This window comes from Dasypus novemcinctus, chromosome 28 (assembly GCF_030445035.2).
Source record: "Dasypus novemcinctus isolate mDasNov1 chromosome 28, mDasNov1.1.hap2, whole genome shotgun sequence".
NCBI classification, from domain to species: Eukaryota; Metazoa; Chordata; class Mammalia; order Cingulata; family Dasypodidae; genus Dasypus; species Dasypus novemcinctus.
In genome coordinates, this window is record NC_080700.1 from 39,458,555 (window position 1) to 39,486,062 (window position 27,508).

General features: G+C 49.8%; 1 pseudogene; it reads right to left on the reverse strand.

Annotated features, from left to right (window-relative positions):
• On the reverse strand, window positions 1–27,358 carry LOC131276436 (large ribosomal subunit protein eL14 pseudogene; annotated as a pseudogene).
• Between the last annotated feature and the right edge of the window lie 150 nt (window positions 27,359–27,508).

Consider the following 27,508-nt stretch of genomic DNA (forward strand, 5'->3'; position numbering starts at 1 on the left):
CTAGCACAGCATGAAGGCACCCTGGCTCAGCGCAATGGCACCCAGGCTCAGCGCGATGGCACCCAGGCTCAGCGCAATGGCACCCTGGCTCAGCTCAAGGGACATGGCTGTGGCCTGGCGGTGGACGCTGACTTGCCTGCGGGCCTTGTAAGACGTCAGCAAGCACAGGGTGGGGTGGACAGGTGGGCCTGGTGCCCCTGTCCCCGAGGGTCCCCCAGGGAAGCAGTGCAGGGGGCAGTGGGAGCCTGCTGGGGCCCCAGTGTGCCTCTGGGGCTCTCCAGGGTTCCAGGCTTGAGCTGGAACCTTCCAGGTCTCTGGCAGCCTCTGCAGGTGGTGCCTCGCCCCCCCCACCAGCCCCGAGCCCCTTCCGTTGTGCCTATTCAGCTTCCCGCGGAGGAGAAGGTCACCCCGGGCCCCTGGGGGCCGAGGCGGGCTCCGCTCCTCTGATGGCCCTTCGTCACCCTGCTGTTGAGCCCCGCTCGGACGCCGTGTGGCGAGAACGTGACGGCGTGGCCAGACGAGCCCATGGGAACCAGAGATCCCGCATTCTTCGGTGACCCCAGTGCTTTCCGCACCCACAATGAACTTGATGTTTAAAACATCTGCTTTTCAAAACACACACGTCGGAAGGGACCTTGAGCTGAAAGATTTCATCTCGGACGCAATTCCCACTGCCTCGCAAAGCACGTCTGACCCGTGTGTGGCGTCACACATGTAACGTACATGTCACATCAAGGAGGACACTGCTGGTCGCCATCCCCAGTGCCTGTGCGCTCATTGGAAAATGGGGCTAATCCTCTTTGCTGATCTTGTAAGGACGTCAACTGGGATTATTGAAACTCAATTTTTGAAAAATCCGTAATATGAAATGTCCTGGCAGGGACTTTGGAACTAGACTACCCCTTTCTTTCTTTCTTTTCTTTTTTTTTTTTTTATGTATTTTTTATTTATTTCTCTCCCCTTCCCCCCCTCCCCCCCCAGTTGTCTGCTCTCTGTGTCCATTCGCTGTGTGTTCTTCTGTGTCTGCTTCTATCCTTATCAGCAGCATGGGAATCTGTGTCTCTTTTTGTTGTGTCATCTTGTTGTGTTAGCTCTCCGTGTATGTGTCACTATTCTTGGGCAGGCTGCACTTTCTTTCATGCTGGGCAGTCCTCCTTACGGGGTGCACTCTGTGCGCGTGGGGCTCCCCTACGCGGGGGACACCCCTGCGTGGCAGGGCACTCCTTGCGCGCATCAGCACTGCGCATGGGCCAGCTCCACACGGGTCAAGAAGGCCCGGGGTTTGAACCGTGGACCTCCCATGTGGTAGGCGGACGCCCTAACCACTGGGCCAAGTCCGCTTCCCTAGACTACCCCTTTCAACACACACCACACACTGGCATCGTCATTGTCATCGTCCCTTCTCACATGAGATCACAAGCAGCATTTCCATTGACAGCATTTTCACTCGCAGCCCAGAGGAAAACCACTGTGTAGCACCAGGGCAGGAGAAGCCCCGGAAACAGCAGCCACAGGTGGACATTTCAGGCTTTGAGCATAAGCTGATTCCAGAAGCTTCCCTGTTGGTTTTCCCACATAGGCAGACCAGGATCCGAAAAGCCTTCGTGGAGAGCCCATGGGGGAAAGGTGATATGTGGTTCTTTCGTCACCTCTAGGCCCTGCCCAGCCTTCCGGGGTCCCAGGAGGGAGATGAGGAGGGACACACAGCACCCCGCCCCCATCCTAGCTCCTCTTTACCAGGAAAGCAAAGGCCCACGCCCCGGGCACAGCTCAAAGTCTGTGCACCTTCACAGCCAGGTGAGCCAGGCTCGGGAGAAGGGGAGGTGAGAGGCCTCAGGGGAGCCTGCGACCCCCCACGTGCCCGCCCCTGGTGCCCTGTGGAAGGTTCTGCACGCCGCCCACCTCCACCACCCACCCACGTGCACCTGCTCTCCAGGTGAAGGCTGCGATGTGAGCCTGGAAAAGGCTTTCGCAGCCACCCGTGGACAGCGTTTCTCTTTTCCCACCCGCGTCCTCTCACTAGCAAAGAAGACAGACCAAACCACGTCCTCTGGGGACTGACGGCACGACGGTGGGCCGTCCCCAACGTGAAATCTCGCGCTTTATCACGAAACTCCTGGTTCTCACGTTTGTCCCTCCATTCCCGCATACGCGTCCGTGTAAAAGTCACGGCTTGTCCTTTTTAACCTGGCTCTACGACCACACCCCCTCCAGCCTTGAAATAAAATGAGCTGCAGGACGCTCCGTGTTTTTCTGAGCCTGCCGTGCATGTGTCCCCGTTGGCACGTGCTGGGGAAGGACGGCCGCCGCGCTGCGCTGTCCCTGCTCTTCTGTGGGGGGAGCCCAGGGCACCCAGCGAGGTGCTCTCCCACTGCCTGGCTGGGCCTTCCGGGGACCCTCAGCCTTGAGTCTCGTGGAACCCGTCAGTCCTGTTATCCTAAATCTCCTACCTGGCGCTTCCTCAGGTATTTTCTCAGCGTCTACAGTATGATCTCTTGGACACAGTATTAGTCAAAAGGGTGCTGATGCAAAATACCAGAAACTGGTTGGTTCTTATAAAGGGTCTTTATTTGGGGCAGGAGCTTACAGATACCAGGCCGTAAAGCACAAGTTACTTTCCTTACCAAAGTCTATTTGCAGCAAGATGGCCGCCGACGTCTGCGAGGGTTCAGGCTTCCTGGGTTCCTCCCTTCCAGGGTCTTGCTTCTCTCTGGGTTCAAGGTTCCTTCCTTCCCAGGGCTTGCTTCTTCCTGGCCTCAGGTTCCTCTCTTCCTGGGGCTGGCTTCTCTTTCCTCTGTGTGCTGACTTCCTGGGGCTCCAGCTTAAGGCTTGAGCATCAAACTCCAATATCAAAATTCTAACATCAGAAACCCTCAGCTCTGTTCTTCACCATGCCTTTTATCTGTGAGTCTCTACCCACCAAGGAGTGGGGACTCAGCGCCCTAATGATGTGGCCCAATCAAAGCCCTAATCGTAACTAAATCATACCCAGGTTCAGACCAGATTACAAACATTATCCAATATCTGTATTTGGAATTCATAACCATAGCAAACTGCTATAGACCCTGAGGTCATCATCTTCCTGCATCTTCCTCCTTATTTCTCCAAGAAACCTTGGAGACTTCCCAGCCAGTTTCCCAACTTTCTTGGGCTGTTTGAGCAAGTGGGCCGAAGCAGAGACCTAAAGCAAAGAAATGAACAGAAACACATAGAGGGGAATGGATGTATCTCAGTGGTTGAGCACCTGCTCCCCATATATGAGGAGGTCCCGGGTTCATCCGTGGTATGTCCTAAAAATAAACAAAAAACAAACGGAAAATTCAGAGGTGATGTTGACGTTCCCAACAATGTGGCATCAGTGGCTACGCCTACACGAGGGGCCACACAGCTGCTTTATGCTGATGCCAGGCTGGAGGCGGGAGAGAATTTGGAACGACCCCTTCAAATCCCAACAGGTGTTGCTTCCCCATCCTCAGCATCAGGGGAGAAAGGCAGCCTCGGCAGATCTTTTCTTACCTGACCACAGGTGCCCTCCATGACCACGGCTTAAGGAGGACGTCCAACGCCATTGCGTGGTCGTGTGTTTGGATTGAAACATGAAAAACCAGGCAAGTGACCAACCAGCTCCTCCACCGATTTGCCTGTTCAAGCCTCACACATGGGCCTCCTGAAAGAAGTTTGTGGCTGTTACCGTTTCGGTTTTGCAGATGGTGTCCCTAATGCTGGTGACAGCTCTAGAAAGATTTCCATTTTCTGAACTGATGTTGAACGTGTGGAATAACCAGGGAGGCATGAAGCTGATTTGGTGGGGGGAAAAAAAGGTCTCCTGCCGCCTCTGCAAAGAGTCTTATAAATGTAAGAATCGTGGACTTTAGCCCTCTGTGTTTCCTGAGCTCCAAGTCCTACGTGCCTTCTGTTACTTGATTCTCTCTACAACCCAGTGAAGTTGATTGTGACGTCAGCTCGTTTTGCAGATGGCTTAAGGGGTTGCAGAGCTTCTGTGAGGTCGCACAGCTGCAAAGTGGTAGAAGCAAGAGGCAAACCCTGGCCCTCTACCTTCTATCTAGACTGCTAATGCCCTGCCCACATCCCTCTTTCCAGAGAGAGCGTGCCTTCTGGTCTTCAAGGTCAGGAACGAGATCTAAAATGAACAAGGGCATCCGAATTCTGGAAACCTATGCATCTTTCTACCTATTCATGTCTGTCCAGCTTTCATTGTATTTATGGGATGCATTACGTGAGACCTGATGTTTTTTCCTCCTAGAGATGATCTTGTCTTTTAGGAATTCAAATGTATCTCTAAGGAGCTATTTACATACATATTTTAGCCTGCAGAGCTTCTGGATTCATTGTATCTGCTTCTGACGCTGGAACCTTTGCAAAGAACTCATAGAAAACACTTTTCCAATGGCTACCTCAAGAGGGCGCTCCTTGCAAGTCTTGGGTTCGTTCAGTTCTCTCCAGGCCGGACACTTGGCCTTAAAACACGTTTTCGGAGGGCTGGTTACGCTCCTGCATGAGCAGAACGGAAGGTCACGGCAGAGCTGGGAGGAAATGGCCTAGAAGGGCAGGAATTTGAGGGCCTGGGACGGAGGCCAGCAGAGCCAGGAAGTTAGATTACCATAAAGATTACTACAAAGGCAACCGGAGGGAAGGAAGGTTTCTGTAATTCTTTTAGCATGTCTAGAAGGCCTCTTAAGGAGGGCTGCAGAATTGCTTTTCCTGCTGTTAAGGTACTGCTAGGGACATATTCTCAGCTTTCCTCAGCTAGTGATGACAGAGTTTAATGTATCGAGGCAGAAAATGTTGGGATGCTTGTTTTTGTTCTTTTAAAAACCTCGTTAGCTCAGCGAGTGGTTGTGGCTCAGGCAGTTGAGTGCCTGCCTCCCACATGGGAGGTCCCAGGTTTGGTTCCCGGTGCCTCCTAATGAAAACAGACAATGAGCAAAAAACAACAGCAGACAACGAGCAAAAATAATGAGCAAAAAAGCCGAAAACGAGCAAACAGATGAGGGAGCCAACTCAGGGGAGCCGATGTGGCTTAGTGATTGAGTGCCGGCTCCCACATATGAAGTCCCAGGTTCAATTCCCAGTCCCAGTACCTAAAAAAAAAAAAATTAGCTTTCTTTTTAGAGGTTCAGCTAAAAGGCAGAAGAGAAATGAAAATGGAATTCTAAAAAAACATTTAATCCAGAAAAAGATAAGATAGGAGGAGCAGAGGAATTTAAAAACAAACAAAACATATGGGACAAATAGGAAATAAATCAGAATGGTAGACCTACATCCAACCACATTAAAAGTTAACAGTAAATGTAAATAGACTAACCATTTCAATTAAAAGGCAGAGGTTGTTAGAAAAAAGAAAGCTCCAAATATATGCCATATTTAAATATAGACACAGGTAAATTGAAAGTTAAAAGGAGTGGTAAGTATGTCATACACACAATATGCTTGAGAAAGCTGTCATGCTCTATTAATATAAGATAAAAATAGACTTCAGGGCAAGGAATATTTCCAGACGTAAACGGGGGCAATTCTCAAAGAACACACAGCAATCATAAATCTGGGTGCACCTCGTAATAGAGCTTAACATACACAAAGCAAATATTGGTAGAATTGAAGGGAGTAATGGAGAAGCCCATGATCTAGCTGGAGATCTTAACATCCCTGTGTCAGGAGTTGGTAGGACTACTAGACCAAAAAGCCGTCTTCATCCATCGCGATTGACTGTCCACCGTTGGCCGGGCTGGTGTCAGCCAATGGGTGCTCTGCCAACAAGGGATTTCTACTGAATTGGCCCGACTGAGGAGCAAGCAGCCGTGTCAGCATGCTCTGCTACCCAAAGGACATCTCGAGATTGGTTAGAATTGCTCCGCGAGTAAGCCTGAGGTCTTGACCCTGGCGAGGAGGCTGCGGAGGATTTCCTCTTCACTTGCACTCTTGAGCTCAACCCGGGAGTCTGGACAGGATGAGTTTTTCATGAGCAGGATAAATTACTTCCACCCACAGGAGGCCAAGGCTCCTCTTTCCAAGAACTGCTGCTCACCCAAACCCAAGGCTGTCAGAGAAACTGGTTCCTTGGAGGCCTGGGCCCTCAAGATTTGATTACTGTGCTGAGAGCCCTTAAGCTCTGGGGTTGCAGTTTGACCTATATTGTCAAGTGACACTTAAAATCAAAGACCCATTATCTCACAGCCACCCACTTCAAAACCAGGTAGTGGTCGGCCGGGAGCTACTTCATAGGATTACAGCCTCGCAAGAAGCCGCCGCACGCTCCCAGCTTTCCCGCACCCTTCACTCATCAGCTCACACCCCAAAGGTTTCCAGAGAAGGGGATTTTCAATTTCCTGCAGTGATAGGATTTATCAGTCTTCATAGGTTTTCCCAGCCTGAGAAAACACTGGCTTCGGACATTGCAGGTTAAAGCGTGTCTGTATCAGTTAAGATACGCGCCCGTGTGTCGACTGGACTCTCTGGACCTGTCTGAGAGTCATTCTTATTTCCAAGTGTAATGCTTTCTTAGTTCAATTTAAGCCTTTTCTCCTTATTTTCTTACTTTCTTCTTTTTTTAACAGTACCAGGGCCGGGGAATGAGCCTGGGACCTCATATGTGTGAAAATAGTGCTCAACCACTGAGTTACATTGGCAACTCTGAGTTGCTTTTTCATTTGTTTGCTTGCTTGTTTTTTTGTTTTAAGGAGGCACTGGGGACCAAACCTGGAACCTCCCATGTAGGAAGCAGGTGCTCAACCGCTTGAGCCACATCCGCTCCCTGGTTTTCTAACTTAAGTGGAAACTGCTCAATAGTGGGGGGGAAAGGCTATATAGCTTAATCTGAGCCAGGAAGCCAAATTAAAGATGCTGCACATGTTTGAAAGTCGGAAGAAAATATCCAGGATCTTAAAATATAACATTTTGTTAGGCGAGGGCAAGGGGTCCTAAAATGTATTGCATAAATACAGAGCTGGTTTCCAATGGACTTTCCTAGTTAGACCAGTATCCAACATTTACCTAAATCCTACCCAGAGCAGGAGAGTCCGACAAATATTAACAATCCAGGAGTCGGGGTAGCCCATACCCATTTGACGTCTCTGTCTTGAGACACACGGGTTTCCAAGTCAATTCATTTCATTTTGGAAACGAGACTGATAAACACTGCATTTTGTTTCCACAAAGTACGTGCATCAATGGTTCTTTCCATCTGGTTTCCTCAGATAGGCTGGATAGGCTAGTAACTCTACCTGATGCCACGGGAAGCCCGTGTGTGCCCCTCGAGCCCCCCCCTCCAGGGGGGCTGTGGCATTTCCCCCTTCTTGTCTTTAGTGAGAGGCACAGAACCTGGAGTAAGGGTTTCCACTCCAGCCCCCGAAAGGCCCTACCATTCCCCCATAACTTGTATTACAGCTTAGACAACGAATGGGGGAGCGGGGCAAGGTAGCATTTCAGGAATAAATCCGATCAACAATCCAAACCAGTTACTTTCTCTCCTGGCAGTTTAACTACATCTTCCAAAGGGGAATAAGGCACCTGAAGCCCATTTATTTTTATAGAGTAATAGATGTAGGAAAGGGAGGGAAAGATGGGGAGAACTCCCCACCCCCCCATTAATTTTTCCCTTAAATTAACGAGTCTGGAATCGTGGTGCTTTAAGGGCAAAGCAGCAGAAGACTGGGGGCCAGCCGCTAGGTACTAGTCCTGTGACCTTGCACCTGAGCCTCTCCCGAGCCTGTCCCCTCCTCTGGCGCTGGGGAGATGGGGACAGCCCGGCCTGCCTCGCCGAGCTGGGGGCGGGCAACGTAAAATCAGTGAGAAGGCTTGGAAACAGCAGTGCGGTCATCAGGTTCTTAGGTCCCCATCTCAGCGACAATCTGCGCCTCTTCTTTCCACTTAGTGTCCCTTCTCATCGCCTGTCTTTCTTTTCCCTCATCTCAGGGCATCCTTCCTGCCCCAGCACCTTCCCACGTTCCTGCTTTCCACTCACCCTTTCACCTGACTGGGGGACCGGCAAGTTTCTCATTATTTCCTGCATTCCCGCGCTTTACATACCCAATTTTTGTCTCAAAAGCAGTTTCCAAACCCTTCCCCGTGTCCTCCTTTTCATTTCTTTATTTTTTTAACAGTAAACAATATCTCACATTTATTTAGTCCGTTTTATTTGACAATTGTCTAAAGCTTGTATTTTCATTTTCCTATTTGTTACTCTTTTTTAAGATTTATTTATTTATCTATTTATCCCCGCCTTGTGGCTTGTTTTTTGGCTGTCTGTTCTCTATGTTCATTCGGGGCACGTTTTTCCTGTGTCTGCTTGTCTCCCTTTGTTGCATCATCGTGCTGCGTCAGCTCTCCGCGGCGTGAACCCAGGGCCTCCCATATGGTAGACAGGAGCTCAACTGACTGAGCCACAGCCGTGTCCCTTCAATTTCCTATTTAACTCTTTTTAAAAAATTTCTTGACTTTCTTTTCTTTTTATTGTTTTTTTTTTTTGAAGATATATAGATCAAGAAAAACATTACATTAAAAAACATAAAAAGGTTCCCACACACCCCACACCCTAGGCCTTCACCCCCACTCCTCCCACATGCTGGACATTATACATTCTGCCATAACCCACTGGCTGGACTGGGGGAGAGTGTAAACTACAACGTAAAGTATAATCCATGTGGTGCAGCAGTGCTCCAAGATGTATTCACCAAATGCAATGAATGTGCCACCACGATGAAGGAGGTTGTTGATGCGGGAGGAGTGGCCCCCTTTTTAAAGGGAGGAATTCTTCCATGAACCCGAAGAACTGTCCGCTTCCCCATCTCCTTCTGTGGTCACCCTTCAGCACCGCCAACCCCGTCTTGGAGACCCGCCCTGTGCACCGCCAAGTGGCATTTCTTCCTCGCGCCCTCTCGGGAGGTGGCCGGGCACCCTTGTCTCGGCCCTTTCCTCCCAGCAGCTTAGCAGGGCTCCAGCCTCTAGCCAGAAGCAAATGCCTCCTGGTTTCCGAAGCTCCCAAGTTTCAACTCCAGCCGAAAGTCCTTTTCTTAAAGCATTTGAACAACCGATTTGTTGTACGATGCCGACTTAGAAAGTCGCACCATCAGCCACCGCTTTTATTGCACTCGCGTTGGGTTGGTGGCCTGGTTTTCCTTCTGAGGATATGTCTCATTGATGTAATTCTGAAACAATTTAAAACCCACAGATTAAGAACATATGTTCCTTCATGTCACAAGTCGAGAGAGACTTCAGCTCATTCTGAAATCTATATTGAAGAATGCCTTAAAGCAAGATTGCAACTTTACAGCAATATGAGCCACAAATTATAGCAAGCTGGAGGAGAGCAGGCTCAGAGAAGAGAGACGCGAGGCCCATAGAAGTCTTTCTCTGGGGTGGTAGGGGGTGGGCAGGCGGAGAGGGAGCGGGACGGGGGGAAAGCCGCTTCCTTCTCTGGGATCACTTTCAGAATGCCCGGAATGTTCCTCAAAGGAGGATCTGTCAGTGTGGCCTTTGCTAAATCCTTCTTGAGTCTGTTCATGATATTTCACCTGGTGCCTCCTGAGACCCAGGTTCTGTATTGTCAGTATCTACAGTAGGACAGTACTTCCTCTTTTTGTCCTATAACTACCTCTTTCAAGCGCCAAAGAGTTCCCTCTGCCTTCAGAATTGGGATGCGATGATTACACTGGCATTTTCTCCCTTCTGCTTGTCCTGCACGTGGACACTGTGATTGTATCTGCCCAGCTTTTTGTCTGGCGAGACTGAGAAGGCTGATTTCGGTTCAGAAGATGGAATATCTTCAAAGGAGCCTTTCTCTGCCCATCCAGTAGTTGCTATTTTTTTAAGATTTATTTTATTTATTTCTCTCCCGAACCCCATTGTGTGCTCTCTGTGTTGACTCACTGTGTGTTCTTCTGTGTTTGCTTGTACCCTCAGCAGCACTGGGAAACTGTGTCTCTTTTTTGTTGGGTCATCTTGCTGCGTCAGCTCTCCATGTGTGTGGCTCCACTCCTGGGCGGGCTGCATTTTTTTTTCACTTGGGGCGGCCCTCCTTACGGGGCGCACTCCTTGCACGTGGGGCTCCCCTACGTGGAGAACACCCCCACGTGGCACGGCACTCCTTGCACACATCAGCACTGCGCATGGGCCAGCTCCACACGGGTCAAGGAGGCCCAGGATTTGAACCCTGGACCTCCCATGTGGTAGGCGGACGCTCTATCAGTTTAGCCACGTCCAGTTCCCCATTTTGTTTTCTAACCAGACTTTATTAGGCTGTGCTTGTTGCTTCTCTAAAGTTAATTGTCCATAATGAATCCAGACCTGGTGCTAATTACTCTGTAGGAGGTGAGAAACTGGAAACAACGTCTGTTTCCCATCCTAACGCTGCGATCCCTGTTCTCTGAGCATGTGTAGATATATTGCTGCACAGAGGGTGAAACTGAAATTCCAAAAAGTGATTTTCTCAAACTTGAACGGCAGACCTTTGCTTTTCTTCATAACCTGTGGAATGGCACTTGCTTACCGAGGCTTTTTGGGGAAGCCACAGAATGTTAGCCTTCTCTAAGCCCCAGGAGGCTTGGAGCCTTCAAAACACCAAATCTGGGCCGGCTGCAGGACCTGCCGGCAGTGGCCGTGGCCGTCTCCCCGAGGATAGAAGATGGAGCCAGTGAAGGAAGGACAGAAATGCTCCCAGCTTTCCAGAGCCGGTCCTTCGGGCACAGCAGGGCATTTCTAGGAGAGGGATGGTCCTGTGATGGGCATAGCAGGACGTGACCCTTTTAACAGAGAGGCCAGCGGCTGGTCAGATGCCCAGGGCTCTCCTCCCTTGTGTCCACAGAAAAGAAACAAAGTTCTGGGAATGCCAGGGTCCCAGGGTGGAGTAAGCCTTGAGCTGGGAAAGAAGCCTCACTCCCCCCCATCCTTAGCTGGGGCCATGGCAGCATGCCCTCTTGCCCTTGGCTGAGCTGGGCGGCAGCCATGGAGCGGCACCTGTCTCTGTTTGTGTCCATCCGTCTCTCGGCATATATTTATGAACAGACTCTAATCTGCAGACAGACATACCAGTCTACTTCCCTGTTTTGTTTTTTTTTAATTTAAAGATTTATTTTATTATTTATGTCTCTCTCCTTGTCCCCCTCCCCCCATTGTCTGCTCTCTGCGTCCATTCGCTGTGTGTTCTTCTGCGTCCACTTGCATTCTTGGCAGCACCAGGAATCTGTGTCTCTTTTTGTTGCATCATCTTGCTGCGTCAGCTCTCCGTGTGTGTGGCGCCACTCCTGGGCTGTCTGCACTTTTTTTCACGCAGGGCGGCTCAATGTGGGGTGCACTCCTTGTGTATGGGGCTCCTCTAAGCGGGGTAGACCCCTGTGTGGCACGGCACTCCTTGCACACGGCAGTGCCGCACGTGGGCCAGCTCACCATATGGGCCAGGAGGCCCCAGGTTTGAACCCTGGGCCTCCTATATGGTAGGCAGATGCTCTATCAGTTGAGCCATGTCCGCTTCTCTCCACTTTCCTATTATGGCTGTGGCTTAAGTTTTTCTTGGGAAAGTCACTTATTTTCACCTAGTGACTACTATGGGCTGCTTACTTATGTGTGATGGTTTGTTTAAAAGGGTTCATCCGTAATAAATAACTATGGATTAAAATGTCCCACTTTGGGTGGCGGACTTGGCCCAGTGGTTAGGGCGCCCGTCTACCACATGGGAGATCTGCGGTTCAAACCCCGGGCTTCCTTGACCAATGCGCAGTGCTGATGCGTGGCTGCGTGTCCCCCACGTAGGGGAGCCCCACGTGCAAGGAGTGCGCCCTGTAAGGATAGCCGCCCAGTGCGAAAGAAAATGCAGCTCCCCCAGGAATGGCGCCGCACACACAGAAAGCTGACACAACAAGATGACGCAACAAAAAGAAACACAGATTCCCGTGCCGCTGACAACAGAAGCGGACAAAGAAGACGCAGCAAATAGACACGGAGAGCAGACTACGGAGGTGGTGGGGGGAAGGGAAGAGAAATAAATGAATAAATAAATCTTTTAAAAAAATGTCCCACTTTGAAGGAAGTGGCAGGATGACCCATGAACTAAAAAGATAGCCACAAATTGTGAATTTCTTGAGGGCAACTTCCACATCTTGCTGCCTTTTGCTGGGTGAATAAAGAATAAGCAAATGGCTCTAAAATAAAGTTCATTTAGTTTAAATTGATTTTTGAAATGGCTAATTAGTTGATATAATATTATATATTAATAATATATACAATTATGTAAATAATACTATGTATAATTGATACCTCCCAGTTGTGCAAGTAAGTTCCTCCCTGTTGAAAGAGAGAAAGGGAGAAAGGAAGAAAGAAGGGTGACTTGGACTTAATTTCAAATACAGGCTGCTTCTTTCATTTTTTTTTCATATCTACTTCAGTGGCCTTAAACTATTGGCCCAGGCAAGGTAACTACTTCTAGAAGCAACTGCCGCGGAGCCCAGGCACTTAGTTTCCAAACTCGAAAGAAGTAAGAGGATGGGGGCACATGTGGGCAGTGGGGGAGCAGGGCACGGGGGAATCCCTGTATTTTTCACGTAACATTTATGTAATCTAAATCTCTTTTAAAAAAAGAAAAAAGTAACAGCAACAACAGAAAGAAGCAGCAGGAGGTAGTAGATTTAGCTGCAGGGGCTTTTTGTTGGGCAGAAAAAGCCAAAGAATTAACACAGTGCCAAAACCCTTTCCACCCCACCACCACCTCTTTGAGGCCACACGGCCCTGTGGGGATTGGGCGTCTTTCTCCACATTGGGAACAGGCCCAGGTCCCCATGGGTGGGGCAGGGGTGGTCTGAGAATGACCAGGGGTTCATCGGGCAGAGAAGAAGGGGAGGGCCTCCCAAACACTGGAGATGAAGTAAAGGCATGCGGGCATCGTTTTTAGGATGGCAGGAAGTTCAATCCGGCAGGAGTACAGCAGAAAGGGGTGAGTCGAAATCCACTGGATTTGAGCCTGGAGTCTAGGTCCCTCACCACGGTCAAGGCAATCACTTATTTGCATGTCCATGTCTCCCGCCGGAATGTTTGCACCCTGAGATCAGGGAATGGCTCTTACGGACTATTCCAGTATTCCAGAATCCTATTTGTCTAAAGGCGGGGCAGGCAGTGGTTTTTCACTGAATAGAAGCATGAATGGGTATTGACTGAAATAATTTTAGCCCAGACTTGGTGATCTGATTGGGCTATAAATAGGTCAGATGCCATGGTGATTTGTTTGGACTTTACCTCGTGGGTGATATAGAGCCGTTGAAGATTCTAGAGCAGAAGAATCTTCTACTGCTCTAGAAGCAGGAGTAATTCTGAGGATAATGTGATGGGTTGACTGATTCGGGAGAGGCTGGAAGGTGGAAAACCCGTTAGAAAACTGTTGTAATGGGCTTGAGGAGGTATAAGAAAGCCTAAGAGAGATATTTATAGGATGGACTTAGAATGAAACGCCAATGTTTTGGTAGCTCATGGTGTGTGTGGGGAGAGGTGAATCAAAGATCACTGTTGACTCAAGTGAAACTAAGTCTGACTTTGAAGCAGATTTAAAAGAACAAGCGATCCTAACACGTGGGTGCTAAACGTAATTAACAAATTAATGTGGGTTTAAAATAATGAGACTTAGAACATCAGTCTTCACATCAATAGGATTTACGTAGACCGATTTCTCTGGAATATGGACTAGCCATTTGCTCTTACACATAGGCTTGTCAAGCAGATACATATGCCTAGTAAGCATAGCCAGGGTTCCTGTGTGTGGTTCCACAGGCTGTGCACTGCACAACTCCAGGGGGAAGCACTACAAATAGCACGGGACCACCCTGTAAAGGTATCCCTGTCCCTCTTTTTCTTCAGCCTATACCTGGACTGCTGCCTTTTTAAAAAAGATCTATTTTATTTATTTATCCCCCCCCACCCATTGTTTGTGGTTGCTGTCTGCTCTCTGTGCCTGTTTGTCGTGTGCTCATTTTCTTTTTAGGAGGCAATGGGAACCAAACCCGGGACCTCCCCTGTGAGAGGGAGGTACCCAATGGCTTTAGCCATCTCCGCTTCCTGCTTTTGTGCCTCTCATTGTGATTCCCCTTTGTGTCTCCTCGTTGCGTCAGCTTGCCACAGCAGTCCATCATGTCAACTCTCTGTCTTGCTTATCTTCTGTAGGAGGTACTGGGAACCAAACCCAGGACCACCCGTGTGGTAGGCGGGCACTCAACTGCTTGAGCCGCATCCACTTCCCTGCTTTTAACAACAAATAAAGAAGAGGGTTAAGCGGGCAGTTTGATGGACTTGCAGTGATTGGTCATCAGACGGGAGCCCTCTCCAGCCACGTCATCTGTGTTATGTGTGTCAGTTGGGTGGGGGTGTCTTCTCTTGGCAATGAGGGTGGTTTTCTCCTCATCAAGCACTTGAGAGACTTTCCTTGGTGCCCCTCTGCAGTGCATTTCTCGGTTCCTTGCACTGCCTAAAATTCAAACTTTTTTGGTGCTGGAAACTTTTTTTTTTTTATGGAGGTACCAGGGACAGAACCCAGGACCTCATCCATGGGAAGCAGGCACTCAACCACTGAGCTACACCCGCTCCCCGGTAACTCTTGAAGGCTCCCTGGTACTTCTGCATCTCACAGAGTGAGCCCTGCAGGGCGACACGTGGACGCAGCCGTCGGCAGAGACTGGTTCACAGAGGCCAATACAATACCGTCCCTCGTGTTCTTTCACAACCATCGCATGTCGTGTGGTTTTTAAAAAAATATGTTGTTTATTTATTTTCAAAGGATACCTAGGGTACATAAAAAATTACATTAAAAAATGTAAGGGATTCCCATATGCCCCACTCCCCACACTCCCCCCCCTTCCCCCACATGAACAACGTCCCTCGTCAGAGTGGCACATTCACTGCAGTTGGTGAGCACATTTTGGAGCACTGCTGCACAGCATGGACTGTAGTTTACACTGCAGTTTGCACTCTCTCCCACTCCATCCTGTAGATTATGGCTGGTAATAGAATGACCCGTATCTGTCGTGGCCATGCCACTCTTGTGTTAAAACGTTTGTGGATTTTGCTCGCATGCTTCAGAGGAAACAGGCTCAGAAGGGGATGGCTCGGCTTAGGTCTGGTGTGCGCATGGCCGCGGGCGTGCGGCGGCGGGCTTCTTGGCCATGCCTGCAGTTCTCGGGCTCCCTGATGACAAGGACGGCTTAGGGGGCGGTGGGGGGCGTGTAGAGTGTGGAGAAGCGCGTCTTCCTGAACGTCCAGGGGCGAGGCTGGGAGGAAGGGAGGGAGCCCAGCTTTCTGTGCAGCCCAGAGGCCCTTGCGTCAAGACGGTCTCCAGATCCCCTGTCCCTGGGGATGCAGGTGCCAAACTGCCGTCTGGAACGGGGCCTGGCACAGAGCAGGCAGTGGACAAAGAGCTGTTTCTCTCTGCACTTACTCATCCAGTGGAAACATGTCAGGCTGCCTCCTCCAGGGCTGCGCATTGATTTTAAAGAATGTCCCAGGGAAGCAGATTTGGCTCAATGGATAGAGCATCCGCCTACCACTTGGGAGGTCCAGGGTTCAAACCCAGGGCCTCCTTGACCGGTGTGGAGCTGGCCCACGCTCAGTGCTGATGCGCGCAAGGAGTGCCCTGCCATGCAGGGGTGTCCCCCGCGTAGGGGAGCCCCACGCACAAGGAGTGCGCCCCATAAGGAGAGCAGTCCAGCGCGAAAGAAAGTGCAGCCTGCCCAGGAATGGTGCAGCACACACAGAGAGCTGACACAACAAGATGACGCAACAAAAAGAAACACAGATTCCGGGTGCCACTGACAAGAATGCAAGCAGACACAGAAGAACACACAGCAAATGGACACAGAGAGCAGACAACTGGGGGGGACAGGAAGAGAAATAAATAAAAAATAAAAATCTTAAAAAAAAAGAAAAGAAAAGACTGTCCTGGGGAAATGGGTGGCTCCCTGTCCTGCTCCCTCTCCGGGAGGGTTTATTGTGATTGGAAGGCTCGCTGGGCCACGTGGGGGCAGCTGCCACCCCACCCTGTGCGCTGCCAGGTTCAACAGCCCCCTGTGCAAATCAACAGAGAAGAGCCAGGGTTTATTCGGCTGCAGAATCAGGAGCCAAGTGAGCCTTTGGAGAACTGGAATCGGGGACCCCAGGTCCCCTTCTCTGCAGCACCCCTTCTATTCTCCCGGAGGTCAGGTCTGGCTGGGAAGCCGGCCCAGGGAGCCCACGGGACAGGGGCTGCTTGCCGGGCTCGTCGTTCAGTGGCCTCTCCCAGGGCTCTAGCAGGGAGAACAACTTCTGAACTTGGGGAAAACCTCAAAGCAAGACGTCAAGTGAAGGATGTGCGCCGTCGGGATATCACACACTTCGACACTGTGTGCCAGCCTCCGTCTGTTGGCACAACAGGTTAGACTTGTCGTCAAGGCTGTTTCTAGCACATTCTTTTTTTTTTGTATTTTCTTTTTTTAAAATTAAAAAAAAATTTTTTTTAGAGCTCATGCTTATGAAGGAAGAGCCAGCTATGGTTTGGGGCCACACAGCGATGGACACGGCAAGGCACGGGGTGCGCCATGGGGTCCCTCGAAAGCCAGCTTTTGTTTCATAAGTGAAGGAGGCACGAGCTTTAATTTTTCATTCTTCTTGTGACTTACTAGACCTGGAAATAACAAATGGCTGATCGGTGTACTGTTAGTTCCCCATTTCAAATGATTTTTTTTTTAGTGGCAATCCCTTTAATTTAAAGGAGAAGGCCCCACACATACAGAAAGTCACACAGGTCAAGCACGTGACTTAATGGGTTAATCTAAGGTGGACACTGCCCAGCTCAAGGCGCTGAACTCTGTCCTTCCCCAGAAGCCCCTTCTGCGAGCCCATCCCAACCTCAGCCCGGGTGACGTACGGCAATCACTTTCTTACGCTTTGCTTTTTATGGTTTTATCACCCAAATGTGCATCGCTAGACTATGTAGTGTAATCTTGCCCATTAAAAGATATTCACTTTTGAATTCTCTTTTCATCCAAAGGGGCCTCCCCAGTCCCCTTACAATTTACCTACATTGACTGGTAGTTTCCCACGGGCTGGATTTTGCAGATTGCAAACCCGTGATGCAGTTCAATGTGTTTCTCGGTTCCCTGTTCTGCCTAAAAATTGGCAGCTGGATTCCACGGCAGAGAAGCCTCACATTCAGTCCTTTTTTTAAGACTCCTGGAGGCACACGCTGGCTGCTTGACTGTCTTTTGGTGACATAACGGCCGCTGAGGTTTAACGCCTCCATCTAGTAATTCCTTGGGAGCTGTGGAAACCGTGGTGTTTTACTTCTGTCTTTTCTTCTTTATTTATTAGCTGGGATAATACTTTTATGCAGAAATATTTCTCTTATCCATTCTTTGGTTTCCCAGTGGTACAATTTAGATAGTCAAGGCAGGCCAAATGCTTGACCGTTTTCCTTGATTTACCAGTTTTGACCATGGCTGTTTATTTTTTCTAAAATACTGTTGTAAATTCACGGATTTGAACCTATTTGGAGAGTGCAATACACGGCAATACTGATCATTTAGGGAAGCTCCAATTGTATCATCTTCAGTCAAAGGGAGCCTTCTCCTCAAGATTGCCCCTGCGTCTTCAGGCGTGCTCTTAGCCGTGTTGGAAGCTTCCTCGCTACCTGATAGGATGACACGCTCCAGATTCATCCTGCACATTTCCTGCTCCAGTCTTGGAATCAGCCATTTCTCCAAGAAATCCTGGCATCTCGTAGTGAGAAATAGAATCCTAAGAGCACTGGCGGAGGGCCGGGAGATGCTTGGTGCTGCTAGGTTTGTCGTTTCCAGGCCTTTTCAACAGACAGAGCTAGGATAGAAATACAGACGTCAAGACAAAACACCTGCCAGGTACTTGCAGCTCAGATCTGGGAACACAGAGCTTGTGTGTCTGCTGCTCTCGTTCGTATCTGCCTCTCCTTTCTCCCACAGTGAGAATCTTGGTTCTCAGGAGCGCGGGGGATGCTAGATGTGGAATATCCCATAGATACTCGTTTGTTTTCTCTGGAATTATATGCCCAATCGTCAGAGACTATTACTACTCACACTGCTGCTAATATAATTACTGAAAACGGTAAAAACGTGTTTGCACTGAATAAACTATTATACTGCAGCTGCATGTCAAAGACAGACTGACATTCTGTCATCTCCCCTGCTTAGCCCTCTGGGTAGATACACTCAAGAATGGGGCATGGTTTTATCAATATGGAATTTCAGACTGCTCTATTTCAGGAAAGTTCTCCTGAATTTGTTCTGCTCCCTCTTTTTCGCTTTTCTTCTTCAGGGGCTCCTTTGCTTATCTTTGGCATTTGTCACATTTTTCTTGGACAGTTTTTATCTTTTTCTTTTTAAAAATGGTTTTCTCTTTCCCCTTCTTTTCCTCTTAAGATGATATCTGTTATTCCTTCTAGTTTAGGCTTCATGTAGGAGATTCTCTTTTTCTTCTATTTTTAATTATTTTCTATTCTGTCACCTCATTTCAGAGTTTTTCTAATTCTTAGCAGGTACTTTGTCCTTTTTGGTCTTTTGTGATTTTTTTTTTTAATGTACTTTAGCTCATTTTGAAAAGGGATGCTACAGATGGCTTGCTGTGTCAGCATGACTTCCTGGCAAACTACATGTTAATAAAGCATACAGTTCAAACTGAGCGTACAGTCAGGGGTATTTGGTAGAGTCACGTAGTTGTGCATTCATCCCTTCAATAATTGTTAGCGCATTTTCATTATTTCAATAATAATTATAATAAACAAAAAACAAACAGGTGAACAGGAAAATTCCTCACCTTTCAATCTCTCTGTTTCCCTTGCTGTACAAAGCTCTTATTGCTGCCATTTTCCTTTTAATAAATTTGTATGAGCGTCATCCTAGATACTTTTCTTTTTAAAAAATTAATCTATTTTATTTTTTCCCAAAGAAACATTTTCCTCCCATCCCTGGTAACCTCTAATTTACTTCCTATCTCTGTAAATTCGTTAAGTCTAGTCATCTCTTTTATTTTATTTATTTATTTATTTTTAGATTTATTTTATCTATTTCTCTCCTCTTCCCCCCCATTGTCCGCTCTCTGTGTCCATTCACTGTGTGTTCTTCTGTGATCACTTGCATTATCCAGTGGCACTGGGAAACTGCATCTCTTTTTTGTTGTTGTTGCGTCATCTTGCTGCATCAGCTCTCCAGGTGTGCGGTGCCACTCCTGGGCGGGCTACTTTTTTTCACACGGGGCCGCTCTCCTTGTGGGGCGCACCCCTACGTGGGAGTGCCCCTGCGTGACACAGCACTCCTTACGTGTGGCAGCTCTGCACGTGGGCCAGTTCACCACACAGGCCAGGAGGCCCTGGGGATCGAACCCTGGACCCTCCATATGGTAGGCGGACTCTCTATCAGTTGAGCCACGTCCACGTCCCTTGTCATCTCTTTTAAGTAACAGCACAAGAGGTCTGTCCTTACATGGCTTATTCCATGGGCACGATGTTTTCAGGGTTCTTCTGTGTTGCAGCAGGTCTTGTGTCTTAGCCTGCCACGGCGCTGCCCATGCAAAGTACAAGAGATGGGCAGGCTTTTGTAATGGGGATTTTGCTTAGGGTACAAGCTTACCCTTCCCAGGCTGTGAAACGTCCAAACCAAAGCACCATCAGAGAAGCTTTCTCACCCAAGTCAGCTACCGGGGATCCTAGCATCCCGCCATATGGCGATCAGCAAGACATGGGTCTCTCCTTTCTCCTTCCACCCTGCCGTGGCCGGTCAGTTCTCTCTCCCTGGGCATCTCGAGCCCTCATGCTTCTGGTTTCCTGTCGCTTGTTCTTCCAGACACCAGAGGGGCTCCTGCACTCTCTTGAAGGTGGTATGCTGGGAATGCCTTCCAGACTAGCCGGCGCTTGCAGATCTCCCAGCAGCAACCACACTTTCAACCATACCACCCAGATTTGAGGGTCCATCCTCTTGAGGCTTAATCCCGCTCTTCTCGAGCCTGGCTTCATCCCCCCTCCAACCCCTCCCCGCCCCCCACAGAACTGGCCCCTTTGTGTCTCCCTGGCTTGATAGGTCCCCGCCTTTCTTTCCCAGGCTGCAGGAGATGGGAACCCTGACCCTGCCTTCTCCTCCAGTCCCTGAAACTTCATGCCAGTCCTTCTCAAGCTCTTGCTACCTCCGAGCATCGTTAAGAGACTGCTCCTCGGTGAGGAACCACAGTTGTCCCTAGCTGACTCTGGAGCTGGGTGCCCATTAACCCGCAGGCAGACACTTGCTCTTCTTTGCTCTCGGTTCTTGGTATAAACCTCTAGTAGGTTCATCGCTATCATTTGTCACTTTGCTCTATAACCCACACTTTTTCCCATCGCGACGTAAAAAGGAAATCCAGTTTCACTGCAAACCAGTACACACAGACAGGTAGATGATCGTGACAGGGTCACAGGCACAGATTCATGCAGTCCCCTTGCCTTTGCTACCTGCTTCCTGGTAGTCTTCCTTCTCTCCCATTCTGCTCTCCTTTATTTATTGGTGCCTTCATTATTTTTCGTGCTGATCAAGATCCACTAAATTGATTCCCTGACCTCCCAATGGGTCACAAGTTGTAGTTTGAACAAAACAGTGCTAATTAACGTGCCCCATCCCCACTAGACTGTGAACACCTGAGGACAGGAAACAGGTCTACTTCTCCCTTGGATACTGAGCTGGCCGCTGGCCTGCAGCGGATGCGCTGGTGGAAGTGAAAACCTCAGCCTCTCTGTGGCCCCCATGCGTGAAATGGAGAAGAGCCTACCTACGTTGCAGGGAGACTGAGAACTGAATGAGATCATGTGTTTCAAGCACGCACGTGGGGCCTGGCACCAATAGATACTCAAAACATGTTCCCTTCTGGTTTTCTAGATCTAGCGCTCCCTTTAACTGACCACTTGACTTTGCACTGTGGTTTCTTCCAGTGTCATGGGAGGTTTGACCTCCATTAGCCTGAAGGTCGCAGCCAGCTTATGATTTTCCAAGACACTTTGGAGAGATAAGGCAAATTGCCCTTCTGATATTGTCAGGGGCATGGGAATCTGTGTTTCTTTTTGTTGTGTCATCTTGCTGTGTCATCTCTCCGTGTGTGCGGCGCCGTTCCTAGGCAGGCTGCACTTTCCTTCGCGCTGGGCGGCCCTCCTTATGGGGCGCACTCCTTGCATGTGGGGCTCCCTACACGGGGGACACCCCTGCGTGGCACGGCACTCCTTGCATGCCAAGCACTGCACATGGGCCAGCTCCACACGGGTCAAGGAGGCCCGGGGTTTGAACCGCGGACCTCCCATGTGGTAGACGGACGCCCTATCCACTGGGCCAAGTCCACTTCCCCAAACTGCCCTTCTGAAACAGGACTTTCTTCCTAGGATGTAGCCCAGGTTTGCCTCCATCTGAAAATATGAAAGTGCCCTTTCTGTTACACCCAGGTGGGAGACTTGAGCTGATTCTTCGACTTCCACTGCAAAAGGAAAATTCTACACTTAGAAAGATTATGAAATCAGTTAAAGTCAACATGACCTTTAGAGTGGTCTGTGAATCAGAAGTTTTCATGAGAGTTATTCTTTCAAAGTTCTATTGAAATAATAATAATAAATAATTGTCACCTAAATTACATTGGTGGCCTCTTTGGGTCTCAACTTCGCTTACGAAAAGGAGAATCCCATCCATCTCCAATATTCTGTCCCCCCAACTCTGAACTTGGAGTTCTTAGTTTTACATCCTGGGGAAGATATTCACCGATGAGGAGATACCATTCGAATAACGACCTATCTCCGCTGCTCTCTTAGTTTGCCAGGGCTGCTACTGCAAATACCTCAGACTAATTGGCCTAAACAACAGGAGTTTGTTGTCTGAGTCTAGAAGTCCCAAGCCAAGGTGTCAGCAGGGCTGTGCTTTCTCCAAAGCCTGGTGGCAGGCTGCCGGCGATCCATAACACGATCTCCGCCTCTGGCACATGGCCGTCTCTCTTCTTGTCCTTTTCCTGACTGTGTCCAAATTTCCTCTGCTTAAAAGGACCCCAGTCCTACTGGATTTAGGGCCCCCCCAAGTTCAGTTTGGTTGCACCCCAACTAATAACATCTTCAACGACCCTATTTACAAATGGATTCACATCCATAGGACTTGGACATGATTTTGTAGGGGACGTGATACAATCCATAACAGCTGCATAGTCTGAAGCAAGTGTTCCTGGAACCCTTTTTCTCTAGAACAATTTCTTGCTACTGTTGTGCAAAGAGTCTAAAAGACACATTAGTAGGAGCTAAGGGTCCAGTTAGCAGATATCTGTGGGAGTTAAACCTCAAAATCAAGCTTCTGCATGAATCATCACAAGCCCCATGGTCCTGATTTGTACTTCATTTTGCCCATGAAATGTCTGTTTTTCGTTTAATGCTCTGTAAGTTGATACTTCCCAATGAATAATTGAACAAGCCTCTTTGCTGTTTGCTTCTAGGACAGAATACTCAGAAGATAATGGAGCTGCTAAGCTTCTGGCAGGAGCTGGCGTCTCGCCTCTTGAGCTATCCCGCTTGAACTTACGAAGGTCAGTAGTGAATTCCAACCGTTACCAGTTGGTACCTCCATGTCCTCAGAAGTTCCTAGTGGACAGGCTGACCCAAAGGGCGCCGTGTAATAAGGAGTATCTCATCTGTGCATTCAGCCAAGGTCTTCTCAGACATCGGGGGGTAGTTAAATGCTGTGGTGAGGGGTTTGGTGTGGTTTTACGCCACTATTCCATAGCATGGAAGTTTCTTCTTTGCGCCTGCTCAGCAGTGCTCCCCCAACACCTCGCCCCCACCCAGATGGAAGAGAAAATTGGATAATAAGTGGTTCAACCTGAAAGGCTAAGTCCCCCCAAAATTTTTCAAGAAGGGCTTCCTTGCCTTTGTTGTTTTCAGAATCAGCCTAAATTCAGTTCTTCAATGCAGGGGCTACCACATCAGTGCTGGTGTAGAGAACATCAGTGCTGGTGTAGGAAATCCTTGTTGGTCATCTCCTGCTCATTGTCTGGTCTTCTCTGCCCTTTTGGCCTCGTCTCTAGGCCCGTCGTGCTGTGGGGTCCCTCTGACTGCTCAAGCTGTTCCTTCTCTCTGCCAAGACCTCCGGCCCCTTCTCGCGTCCTACCTCCCAAGACTCTGCTCATGTGTCATCGCCTCCAAGCAGCCTTTCCAGAACTCATTGCATGGCTCCCCCAGGAGCCCGTAGCCCCTGCTCACACGCTCACCACATTCCGATGGTATTATAGCTCTCCTTCACTCTCTTTCTCTCTGGACTGCCCCCTCCCAGGTCAGGGCCCTCGTCTTCCCCAAGGCCGTGCAGCACCGTGGTCTAGAGCACAGATGCTGGAGCCTTCCTGCCAGATTCCAGCCCTGCTTCCGCCACTCGCTGCCTGACTGGACACCCAGCCTCGTCGTACCTTACCTTCCTCATCTTGAAAATGGGGGTAGTAAAAATACCTCCACCACAGGGCTGCCGTGCCTTTGCAGGTTGTCCACGCATGGAGGGGCACGTGGTACGAGCTGCGTGAGCAGTCACCATCGTCCGTGTGCGTCACCCCGAAGGCTCTCAAAGATGGCGGTCAAACCAACCATGCATTTCCCCCTTTAAGATGGGAACTGTGACAGTGGTTTATAGTTAATGACTATTTTCTGGAAATTTTAGGAAGTTTGGCTGAAGGGAGCTGGCTCCAAGTATAGCCTGTTGTGCAGTGGTGGCGAATTCTCTAGTTACCGTCAGTGAGTGGAGAAGGGCCCAGCGGGCAGGTCTCGGCCCTGCTGTGACGTCAGAGGTCTCCGGCCACTGGGCCCGCAGCCTGTCGGCGGCTTCCGAGGCTGTGGCTTTCTAGTAGGTTCCCTGAAGGCCTCTGGGCCCAACCCTCCACCAGAGCCGTGCCAGGCAGACCCCAGGGAGGGCCGCCCCCAGCTTCCTCCCAAGTGGGAAGGCCGTGCCGGGGAGGGTCCCTGAGCCCACATACCCTCTAACTAAGAGATGTTGGGGGCTGGTTCCACAGCCAACTCTCTGCAATTCTCAACCGAGGTACTCAGACTTGGTTGGGTCAGACCCTGACACCCCAAAGTTGGGGGCCCCTCATAGGGCCTGAGGGCCATCCTGTTCCTGCCAGCACAGGCCTCTTCGGCAGCGAAGTGTCTGGCCAGGGCCCTTCCTGCACCCGGGAGCCACCTGCCCACCCCCCTGCCCCAAGGACCTCCAGAGCATGCTGGTCACGGGGGCCTCCCTCTGGTGTGTGGGGCTTCATGCAAAGAGGAGCCTCGTGCCTAGAAGCCCTGCCCATTGGGACGGGTGAGGGGTGGGTGCAGCTTCCAGAGAAGAGAGGCGGGCTTTGGCCGAGATGCACAGGATTAAAAATAATCCTAGGGGGACGTGGACGTGGCTCAACAGATAGAGCATCCATCTACCATATGGAGGGTCCAGGGTTCAAACCCAGGGCCTCCTGACCCGTGTGGAGCTGGCCCATGTGCAGTGCTGATGCGTGCAAGGAGTGCTCTGCCACACAGGGGTGTCCCCCCCGTAGGGGAGCCCCACGTGCAAGGAGAGCCGCCCCGCGTGAAAAAAGCACAGCCTGCCCAGGAGTGGTGCCGCACACATGGAGAGCTGACACAGCAAGATGACACAACAAAAAGAGCCCAGATTCCCCATGCTGCTGAGAAGAATACAAGCAGATACAGAAGAACACACAGCGAATGGACACAGAGAGCAGACAACTGCGGTGGGGGGGAAGGAGAGAGAAATAAATTTTTAAAAACTTAAAAAAATAATCCTAGGCTTGCTCTTTCGAGCTACCAGACAGTCCCTCGGAAGCGTCGCCTGTGCCCACTGCCCCCAGCTTCCTTGTGTTCTTGCTCTTGTAAACCTCCACTCGGTGGACTGGCTTCTGCTCCCATGTGTCCACTGCAGTGTGACCTCAGTGGCCGCAATGACGTGCCTTTAGGAAACGCCGCGTCTCCTTCATGTGCCCCCTTCTCCTTTGTGGCTCGTCCGAGGCTGTCACTGCTGACTTCCCCTCTCTTCTTCCCCAAACTGCCCTCGCAGGCTCACCTGGTCCACTTAGACCCTCAGCACTTCCTTTCAGACACCCTTGGCTGAACCCTCTACCTGCACCCCTGCCATCAGGTATGGGGGAGTGCCCGGGAGCACGCCTCTGCTCCTCCAGCGGTTTGTCTTCTCTTTCCGGAGAGGTCACTGCTACGGTGACGGGGAGACTCCACTCTCTAGGCCTGACTGCTCTATGGCGTGACAGCTGCTGTGCAGACATTTCAGTTTGGAGGATTGATTCAAATTCAAGGTGACCAGAGAGAACTGGTTCCCCATTATCCTTCCCCACCTCCTCGAAAATGTTCTTTCTGTACTTTATTTTAGTTGGGATTTTAAAATTGATTATTAATTTCCCTCCATCCCCTTGTTGGTCGCGCTTGCTGTGTGCATTCATCACCACATAATGAAATTCACAACAAGTTCTTTATTCCAGAAAGAAAAACTCCACACCCCTTAACATGCCTTCCCCAGCCCTACATCACCATGAATCTAATTTCACCTTTATAAATTGATTTATAGTGACATTTTATATATGGAATAATACAATATGTAGTGCTTTTGTGTCTAGTTTCTTTCACGTAGCATCATGTTTTGTCTGATATTAACATCTTGTGTGTGTATGTGTGTGTCATGACTGCTTATCTTCCTTGTTTCTTTAGGAGGCACTGGGAACCCAACCTGGGACCTCCGATGTGGGAGGAGGCGTCTAATCACTTGAGCCACCTCCATTCCCTGCTTTGTTGTGTCCCTCATTGTGTTTTCCTTTTTGTGTCGTCTCGTTGCGCCATCTCGTTGTGTCAGCTCGCCATGCCGGCCCGTCGCATCAGCTCGCTGGCTTGCTCGGAGGCACCGGGAACCTCCACTGGGGCGTCTCTTTCCGTCATCAGATCTGGGAACCTAGAGCCAACTTTGACCCTTTCGTGTCCTTCACTGCCTTGACAGTATCACCACGTCGTACTCTTAAAACAGTGCAGGTGTACCTCTAGTCTCTGCCCTCGTCTTCCCTGGCAAGAGCTTCCTCTCTAGAATCCCACTCGGGACCCTCATCTGGAATTTAAGCACAATTTTTCACATCACCCTCTGCTCGAACATCTCGAGTGGCCACTTCTGGTCTTCTAGTCTAGGTTCTTCTCCTGGATTCCCAGGCCTTGATGAGCCTAACCCCAACCTGCCATTTCCAACCACATTTCCAACACCCATTACTGCCTTCCAGTCCAGTCTTATCCACAATCCTGTTCATTTAATTTCATGAGCCTGTGAGTCTATCATTGCAGCTATTCATTTAACCAATATTTCTGAGCACCTCCCATGAGCCAGGCCCTGGGGGCATAGTGGTGAACCAAGAAGATATGGCCCTGCCCTCGTGACGCATACCGTCTAAAGAGGGGAAAGACGTTAAACAGTTCCAGAGTTAGTCATAGGAAGATGAGTGCTGGGAAGGAGAAGTCCACGGTACTATGAACCAGTCTAACGATTTCCTGAATCAGACCTGGCATGGGGGCAGTGTCTGGGGAACTCCACTCCCCTTCCTCCTTAAGCCTCTTCCCAACGACTCCAATGCTATCTTCTTCTGCCTCAGAACCAGAGCAGCTGTTTCCAGTTCCACATCGTTAGTCAATTCCACTCCATTTGGGGTTGACTCATTTCCTGGTTGAGTGTGCCTACCATATGCCTTTTTCTCTTACATGTTGAAAAGAACCTTTACTGCTTTTATAACAGCCTCTTCTATGTCTTGTCTGGGGAGCAGGTGCTTTCTGAGCTGGAGCTTTCTGGCCCCTCTGAGTTTTAGGAGCTCCTGCCTTCTGGCTTGCAGCTTGCTGGCAGGAACTTTCTGAAGTCCTCTTGCCCACAGTGGCTGTCTCTTTTGCTGGAACCTCAGCAGCAGCTGTATTTTTTTGGGGGGAGAAGCTTTCCAGCAGAGCTGCCCTTTGAAGTCTCTTAACTTCTTGCACAATTTTTCTGTTCTTCATTTCCTTCGCCTTCGTGACTTTAAAACAATCAAAGGCTGCCATCTTGGCTTTCCTTTCTCTGGCTCCAATCTTCTTGGCCCATCCTGTGGCTGCCCATTGTGTGCTGAGATCTGCCTTCTGCCAGGCCTGTTGGGCAGACTTCTGGAAGGCACTGGCTGGGAACTGGAGGACAGAGTCACTGAGCTGCGTGCATTTGAAAGGCGTGCCTTGTCTCCCTACTTGGGTGCAAGGTCCGTCAGCCAAAGCCCTTTTCTGACCAGTTGCATCTAAAATTGCAACCAGCTTCCCAGCATGAGGTCCAAAGGAGACGAAGGCCATCTGGTCAACCTCTCTACCAAGCACCCAAACACTGTGGTTGGCAGTGTTTGGCAAGTAGTCCTCAAGAGGACCTCCTGAGGTCCACCCAATCTTCCACTCTGTTTGCTGGACATTCATGGAACCACACTTGCTCTCTTCAAGGTACTGGCC